Here is an 8,997-nt window from a genome sequence, read left to right as displayed (position 1 = left end):
CTGCCACAGCGTGGCACAGAAAGAGCCTCATCTCTTTCTCCTCAACCTGTGCTGGCTGCACGGTCTGTATAGCACCGGCGGCTCCACTCACTGCAGGGCTCCAGGGTGTCCTGGGAGCCGGGCCCTTCTCTTTGGGAAGCGCCGGAGCCTCGGAGGTGAGCAGCTCCTGCTAGGGCCAGGTGGGCGAGCTGCCCCTCTCGCCAGCTCCTGGCTGTTGTAATGAACAAAAGAGCCTTCCTGGCTCCCATGGCAATACTAGGATGACTGCTGGCTCTAGCTGAGTACTGATATTTACATGTTAATTATCTAATTTCTATGTTTGTTTTCTCTAAACTACCTGGAGATCACTTCCCCCACCACCCCCCCACCTCCCCCACATCACCCACTCGCCATTCTAGTACTAAGATGCAAATAGGGCAACCGGTGGAACTATGGGATGTGTTTTGGGGGGTAAAGACACCTCTAAATGGAGAACTAAACACAGCAGAGGGGGCTGGACAGGTGCCCTAGCTGAGGAAGAGGGAAACACATCCCCTGATCAATGTTTGACCTGTCACCATCACCTATGGAAGATTAGACTGGAATGAGCTGTGCGAACCAGGAACAAAGAGGCAGATTTCCCTGGTGTTACCATGAGGAAAGGAGAGGGGACAGCTGCTGCCCTGGACCTCAGTGACAGACTCTGCACACCTCCTCACCCTTCACCTACCAGTGTGCCACGAGGAAAGGAGAGGGAACAGCTGCTTCTCTGGACCTCAGTGACAGATTCTGCACACCTCCTCACCCTTTGGCTACCTGGGAAAGCTACAACAGCGGGGCTGAGCTCCGTGTCGGTCCCCTGCCCAGTTGATCTTTTTAATAATGAGCTGAACATTAATAAAGACATTAGCCCTGTTCATTTCCGTTGTGCTCCTGCCCTTGAGGCACAGGCATGGCTGAGGGCCTCTGCCCGCTGCTCGTTATAAATGACCCAGACCCCAAGTGGGAATGAATTATAGACCTTTTATTGAGAACAATAAAAAGATCAGCAAAGCAAAAGGGACACCGCTGGGTGTGTGGCAAAATGCCAGAGGCTCGTGCACAAAATGGTGGCAACACATTTTATACACCTGATATTGCATCAGCTTTATGCATTGTGAGAAACAACGCCTCACTTCTTAAAATTTTAAAAGGTTTATTGAACTGCAACAAGGGACTGAATAAAGATAAAGGGACAGTCATCCTTATATATCCTATTGCCGCACCAACCTGGTGCTGCTAAACCAGCTCTGCCCACACTCATGCACATGGCACTCTTCCAACCCAGCTCCTCCTTCCTCTTCCTGACTTGATGGTAGACCAAATGTTTGTTGGATCATTGAATTTTATTTTTTTAAGAGTACAAAACTGTAGGAAAACCTCCTATGGATGTATAATTTTCCTTAACAAAACTTTTGACATGTTTGAGATCACATTAACCTTCCCAGCTCTGCCTTGGGAGATTTTAGAAGTATTATCACTTGGCTATCTTCTTCAGAGTTCATAATAAATGAACTAAAGAATCCTAACAGAACACAAAAAATGTCCCATGAGGAATGATTGACTTCACCTTCCTCAATTCCTGTTTGGTTGCAGTGCTGTCACCTCAAGAGCACAGCCATCGTGGCATTGAGACGGAGAGGTGGCAGCTCTGTGGCCCGCACGGTGCTGCTGGCAGAGACGGCTGCTGCCTACTCAAGGCTCAGGCAGGCACAGGAGCTGCCTTGCTGCACGGCCAGAACCATCTCGATGCTGCGGTGCAGGCCAGAGGCGCCGCTCAGCCGGAACCTGCAGGACTTGCCGCAGGGCAGCGCCGTCAGCTGCAAACGGCGCGAGTGCGGCAGGAGCAGCCAGGCCGACGCCACCAACATCTGCACCCAGCGGGTGACTTTCTCTGGGTCCAAGTAGGAGCCCGTGCAGAGGGTGTCCATCATGTACCACTCCTGGTCGCTGGGCAGCTGGCCACCAGAGGCGTGGAGAAAGCACGTGTGCCCCAGCAGCTGCTCCCCGGAGCACAGGCACTCCAGCCCCACGCGGATGCGCTCGGCTGGCGGCCATTTCCTGCTCTCTGGGCTGAAGGAGTGGCCGGGCGGTGGCCGCAGGATGACCAGCGTGCGGTAGGTGCTGCTGTTCTCCTGGGTGCTGCAGGTGGGGCTGGTGTCCGTCCCGGCGGCTGGGTGCAGCTCCGGCATGAAGTTCCTCCGGGACAGCACTCGGCAGACGCTGAGGAGATCTTCCACCAGCTCCTACAGCACCTTTGTGCTGGGCAGGCCCTGCTGCAGAATCACAGAACAGCTGAGCTTGGGAGTGACCTTTACAGGCTGTCCACTGTGACCTCACAGCAACGAGCAGGGACATTCTCACCTAGATCAGGCTGCTGACAGCCCACTCCAGCCTTATCCTGGATGTGCCCACTGGTGATGGGCTGGGCACAGCCAAAGTGCTGCCACCCTGCCTATACCCTTGACCTTCTCATGTTCACTGACCTTCTCCTTCCTGCTGGATCCCTCCTGCCTCCTCCTGCTGGCAGAGCCACGCTTTCTTCTCCTGACCAGCCAGCAGCCCATAGCAAGAACCTGAGCCAGGACTGCTGCACTGACGAAAAGAAGCCACTGCTTTTCCATCACAGACCAGAGCAGGGCTTCCATGGTGCCACTGCTCCCCTCAATCTCCTGCAGGAGCCGCATCATCTCTTGATGCAAATATTCTTCACGCTCCAGCATACAACTGACTTCATTAATTTCAATTTCTTGGTTCACCTTCATTCCAGCATGGGTGGCTAACAGGGCCAGAAGGAAGGTCAGTGTTGGAGACATGGCCTGGTGGAAGAAAGAGAGTTCAGCATGTCTGGCTGGGAGGGAGCAGGGGGCTGGCGACACCTGCAATGTCCCCAAAGCCTCTCTGGGCACCTGCCCCGCTGACATCTCCAAGCTCCTCTTCCCCCAGCTCAGAGGACAGTGCCCTACCCTGAGGGTCCCAGCTCCCATTCTGGCTTTAAACCCCCAGGGCACCTTTCCCAGCTCCCATCCAGCCCAGCATTCCCCCTGCATGTGCACTCACTGGCTGCCAGAATCCAACTGCCCTGTGCTGCCCCTGGACACAGGAGCCTGTGTCACCTGTCCTCTGTGATGTCACAGCCAGCAGAACCATGTCACTCAGCTGCCAAGTGCCCCTGCTCACAGCTCCCACTGTGACCCATGCCCTGGCGTGTCACAGCCCCCAGAGCCGCCTCCCGGCCCACAAGCCCCAGCCTTGGTGCCCACTGCCGGCCTCAGCGGCTCCTGGTGTCACGATCTGCCCATAGCGGGGTGTTGTGATGGTTCGTTGGCCAATCCCAAAAGTGCAAAAAAGGCAAACAGCAGGGCACCATCAGTTTAAACACAACAAATCACCTTTATTAGGGGCCAAAACAATACATATGATAGTGGGATCAGAGAGGAAATAGAAGAAGAGAGAGAGAAAAGAGGGGGATGGCTATAGCTACTGACACAGGTGAGATCCTCACTGGTCCGGATGATGGGGATCCATCTTATTGTGTTGGGGAAAGTCTCCAAAGTCCTACCTAACCCAGGGGTCCAGTTATAGTCCACTGAGGAAAAAGGGGAGAACATACAGAACAATAAGAGTTTATTGAAACTGCTGTGGGAGAACAGGTGAGTCCACTGAAACCCCCAAGCAGGATGAACACAATAAAGAATAAGTCCATTGAAGTTACTGGAGAAGAACAGGTCATGTCAATAGTGGTCACACCACCATTCCCTCCATCCTTCCACTCCCTGTGGCAGGGGTCTCAGTCTCAGTCCTTGGGGAGAGTGTTCTTGATCTCCGTCTGTCAGGGTGGTAACAAGGGAGATGAGGGGTCTGCAGTGAGAGACAACCAGAGTCACCCCAACAGTTCATTTGGCTTAAGGATGGAGAGTGAAGCAGGAATTGCAGTAGGCCACTCTGTGCTGGGTCCACGCTGGGTCTTTGCCAAGTCCTTGCCAACTCCTTGCCAAGTTCTTGCCAGGCTCCTTTGGAACAGCCAACATGACAGTGCAGTGGCTGCACCAGCACTGTTGCCTTCTCCAAGCCGGAACTGCAGTGGGAGAAGGGAGTTCCTGCTCATGGCAATCGGCAGAGAAATGAGTGAGGGTCTTCAGATGGCCTCTTATCCTCACCTGAGTGCAAAGCCAGCCACAGGAGCCCCCCAGGGTGTTCTGGATCCAGGCTGCAGACATCACTGAAATGGATGGGGACTGGAGCTGGATCTTCCAGTGCTCACCACCCTTGACTGCCCTTGAGATGAGCCTAAACCTCACCTGCAGCAACCTGAGCACATTTACCCTTCTTGCCCATCCGTGCATGTGATGTTCCCACATCACACACAAGCCCTTTGCAGGGAGTGACCAGCTTCCAGCTGAACTGCTACCCTGCCCTTGCTTTTCTGTTTCCCTGCAATGAACTTAACAGATTGTGAGAATCCCAGCAGAGCATTTGGTTCTCAAGAGCTCTTAGGCAAAAAAGACCTTCACCAGTCACTATTGTGTGCATAGAGAAGGAGGTGCTGACAAACAGAAGGCACAGGCAGGGCTCTGACATAAGAGCTCCTGAGCTGTAGGATTCCATGCATTGTTCTTCCCAGCTGCTTTTCTCATATTTTGTACAGTTCTGGACAGGGCCTGCTGCTGACAAGGTAGGAGGGATGTCTCAGCCTCAGCCACAGCAGCTCAGTGTCAACAGTGGGAGCAAACAGCCAACAAAACAAGACCAGACAAGGGGACATCTTCTACACGGTGCCGAGTCAAGGTTCTGCTGTTGGGTTCAAACCACCCAACAGCACTTTGCACTGACTCAGGATCAGCTACACGTGTTCCTCCTGCTCCAAGGGAGCTGGTGCTGGTGCTATTTGCAGCACTTTCCCCCAGCTCTGGGTAGTTTGTTCAGTTGTCCTGCAGAGCTGGACACATGATGGACCTCAGCGACTCCTCAAGGGAGCAGAGATCATGAGGGAGTTCATGAGGGACATGCTGGATGTGCCATTGTCCTGAGGGTGCTCGTGGTGCATGTGCCATTGCTACTATCTGTCCTTAAAAAGCAAGACATCCCTAAATTTACAAGTGCCCAACATGGCACGGTGTCTACAAAGTGTCAGGAGTCTTTGCTGTCATTGCTGTCCTTTGCTGTCCTGGCTGGTCCTATGCGGCTTCTCCTGCCCCACCTTGCTGGTCTGGCTGCCTGGGGCCACAGCTGACAGAGAAACCAGGGCTGGAGCCATGGTGGTAGAAACCCCTTTCCTGTGCTTCTCATATTTTTTCTTGGCATTTCCCTAATTTTCTATTTCCTTTTCTTTCATCTTTCATGAAAAAAAAAAAAAGTTGTATTATCGCTTTGAATTCTCAACATGTAACCTCCTTTGTGTTTTAATCTCACTTTCAGTTATATTTAGAAGTGAATTTCTTCCTGCAGTTGTGGGTTGAGACTCCTTAATCCTATCAGAACGTCCTGCTTAGCTACTTCCCACGTTAAAGTCATTGCTCCATAAATTCTAGAAAATTCAATATAAAGATCATTTTTGCCTAAGAGTCACATGTCTGTTGACATGGAGTTTACAACACATCGTTCATGTGTATGTCTACAGGGCTATGTTGTAGTGCTTCCACATCCTGGCCCAAAATCTGTAATTCCTTAACTGGGGTTTGAATTTTGGACTGCCTTACATCTATCTGTGCATGTGTTTGTGCATCTACAGGAGGGGGTGTGGTAGAAGTGTCAGAATTAAAAGCAAGATGTTGCAAAGAAAAGTGGCCTTACTAGAAATGTGTTCAACAAAAACCCAAACCAACAAACTGTAATAGCTAACGGTCTTACAGTCTCAAGTCAAACTTACTTCCATTAGAGTAAAATATTGTGAGCTAAGAGCTGTGAAATAGCAGGATCTCCAAGTTACAGAACTAGTTTAAAAACCAAAGAAATAGCACTGAAATGTTTCGTTTCAAAAATATACTTTACCTGAATTGCAAACATGACAATTTTTATTTTCTCCTGAAGCATGATGATAAATGCAACTTCTTTTAAAAGAATTCATTGGAAACCCAGGACTTAAAAATCTTTTGATCATATGGCGATGATTAAGAAAGATATTCTTCTTTTGATCTGTGATGCTTAATCATGAACTTACGGAATTTGCCAATTCATTTTATAGCAATTTCAAACCTTTACTCACATTCCCAACTTTGTGGTTTAGTTCTGAAAATTAGCTTATGTTCACTGAACAATGCAGCAACTTGTTTTGACTCTGATTGGCTTTCTCTGATGTAATTTGTTTTATATATGATTTTGTTTGAAAAAAATGAAACACTGGGGCAGCTATTGAGCTGTTCTTATGTCCCACAGTAAATAAATAAAAATCCATCTGTTTTATAAGACCAGGTTGTACAAAAAGCCAGATAAGGTGAATTACGAGGTGGTTAAAATTCAAATATTCTTGAAGCTGTAAGTCTGAAGTCCATCTCCTCTTGCATGGGAAGAAATTAAAGAGAAAGCAAACCAAATACTGCTGAGAAAGTTTGTCTTATTTCTGGCTGCCCAAAGCAGCTCAGCTGCCTAGTGCGCCCAGCTCATACATCAGGTGCTGAAGCATGAATGTGTTTCAATCCTCAAATGAAGTTGAAATCACTTTGGAAAAGCAGTTTATGACAGCACACACATTTATGGTGTCAAACATGTTTTATATTCATGTCTGTTGGTGGAGCTTGTGCTGCCTGGTTGGGCAGCACATCCTTGGCTAAGGTTGATTCTGTTTCTGGTTTGACAAAATTATTTCTAGAGGATTTTTTTCCTCTTCTTCAATTATTTTCAGCTGCCATTGTTACATTACTTCTGTTGTTGTTTGGTGAATTATGAAAAGGAAAGGATAGGAATCAGCCCAGGCATAAACAGGGGCAAAGGCTCATTCAGCTGCAGTAATACCAAAATTTCAATTGAGTCCACAGTGCTGCCGCGTGGATGAGCAGAAATGCCTCCTGGTAACTGATCAGGGCTCCAGCAGCATAAACAGTGGCCCTGTTTTGTTTTGTGAAGGCACAAAAGGCAAAGATCCCAGGCTGGGATAGGAAGTTGTTACTGGGAACCACAACAATATTGAGAACAGAAGGAATAAGACAAAGAAACGATTTACAAGGAAAACTGTGACAACACTGACCCAGCTCTTCCAGGCCATGTATTTTCTCCTACCTGGAAAGGTCACCCTTCTCCTATGGGAAGAGAGAGAGCTCCTTTCTTAGTCTCTGGAAATGACCTGAGGTGGGATCAAAGATAATGATGGGGACATGGCCAGACTCTCGTGTTCTTTGGTCCCACCTTGCATCATTTCCAGGTGCAAGCAAAGGGACAGGTGTCTTCCCAATGTGGATCTTGGGGAAAGTGGGCCACCAGGTCTCTTCCCAACATGAATCCTCTGATGGGGGATGAAGTTGGAACAGAGGACAAAGCTCATTGTGCAGTGGGGGCAGTTACAGGGCTTCCCTTATTGGTGGGTTTGTTGGTGTTGGTCAAGGATGATGGCCAGGAGAAGCTCTTCCCACTCTCCAGACAATTGTAGGTTGTCTCCCAGGGTGGATGTGCTCATGGGTGGATCATCTGGTGAAAGATCAGATTGGAGCTCTGGATTAAACTCTTCCTATGTGCCTCACACTCATAGGGCTGTTCCCCCATATGGATTTTCCGATGGCGAACCAGGCTGCAGCTCCAGCTGAAGCTCTTTTCACATTCTAAGCATTTGTAGGGCTTCTCTCTGGCATGAAGCTGCTCATACACCACCAGGTCCGAGCTCCAGCTGGATCTCCGGCTGCCATCCTGGCACAGGGTGGGTCTTTCCTCCTTGGAGCACCCTGAGCTGGGTTTGGAACTCCTCCTTGAGCAAGATCTCTGGGGATCTTCTTCCCCTTTGGATTCTTGCACTGTGGAGCTGCTCAAAACAGCCTCTTGCACGAGGTTCTGCCATGGGGATTTGTCCTTCTTGGTCTACATCCTCAGCTCCTTTTCTGGGGGAGGAGGGACAAGGAGAGGATGGGATTTGTCTCCAAGCCAGGAGAAGGGGAAAGAGATATCTTCAATCTGTCCCCGGAAGGATAATGCTGGCAGCGGGGCTGTCCTGCAGCCGGGGGTGGTGCTGGGCTGGGAGATGGAGGAGAGAGGAGGAAAAGGGCAGTGACTTTGTCCTCACCTGCCTGGGTGTTCTGGGGCATCTTCCTCTTCCTTTCTGCCGGCTTGTTCATCCAGTCAAGATTTGGGAAAGGGAATCCTGTACTGGGGTAAAGCAAGATGAGAGTACATTGTGTTGGTGACATAGCCCACCGGAGTCCCAGCTGCCTCTGTTGGCACTCCGGCACTGTGCCAGGAGTGGGGAACAGCTGGGAACTGGGTTCTGCCCACAGCTGAACCTGAAGAGCCAGCAGAATCAGCAATGTCAGGGACTGGGCGAAGGAGAAAGGAGAAGGCTCTCTGTTCTGAGGTTCCACAGGGACAAGTTTATTCCAGATGAAGGGGATCGGTCAAAAGGGCCCTAAGCACCTCAGTGCATGGGTTAAAATACTGTCACAAACCAGGGGGCGGATACAAAAAAAAAACCCAATAGGAAAATTTCAAGGGTAGAACAAGGGGATTACATCAGTAGTGTGGGACCAGTCACGGTAGGGGGAGGAGAGAGAAAGGTCACGGGGCCCAATGGGGCGTCATAGATTAGAGGATTTCCAAGTGGGTGTTTGAATCAGGGATTGGTCCAGGGAGAGAGTGGCAGGGAAGATTCAGGAAAAAGAGGCTGACTTGCCTGATAGGCAGGGAAGAAACTAGAACAATGGGAGGGGAATGGCTTGAGGGACAGCTCTAAGGGATTATACAACTCGGGGTAAAGCAACTTTGTGGAGAACATAGGCGAACAATAGAACGAACCATTCAACAATAACAAAATAAAATATGAACGGCAACAGTCTGGAGGTT

The 8,997-nt window shown here is 49.8% G+C and overlaps 1 pseudogene; it reads right to left on the bottom strand.

The window, feature by feature from the left end:
• Positions 1–1,709: 1,709 nt before the first annotated feature.
• LOC146763732 (inositol 1,4,5-trisphosphate receptor-interacting protein-like 1) lies at positions 1,710–8,276 on the bottom strand (annotated as a pseudogene).
• Positions 8,277–8,997: the final 721 nt, after the last annotated feature.

This window comes from Lonchura striata, chromosome Z (assembly GCF_050655825.1).
Source record: "Lonchura striata isolate lonStrDom1 chromosome Z, ASM5065582v1, whole genome shotgun sequence".
In the NCBI taxonomy this organism is placed as follows: domain Eukaryota; kingdom Metazoa; phylum Chordata; class Aves; order Passeriformes; family Estrildidae; genus Lonchura; species Lonchura striata.
The sequence above is the reverse complement of the archived record's forward strand: the minus strand, read 5'-3'. Positions and strand labels throughout refer to the sequence as shown.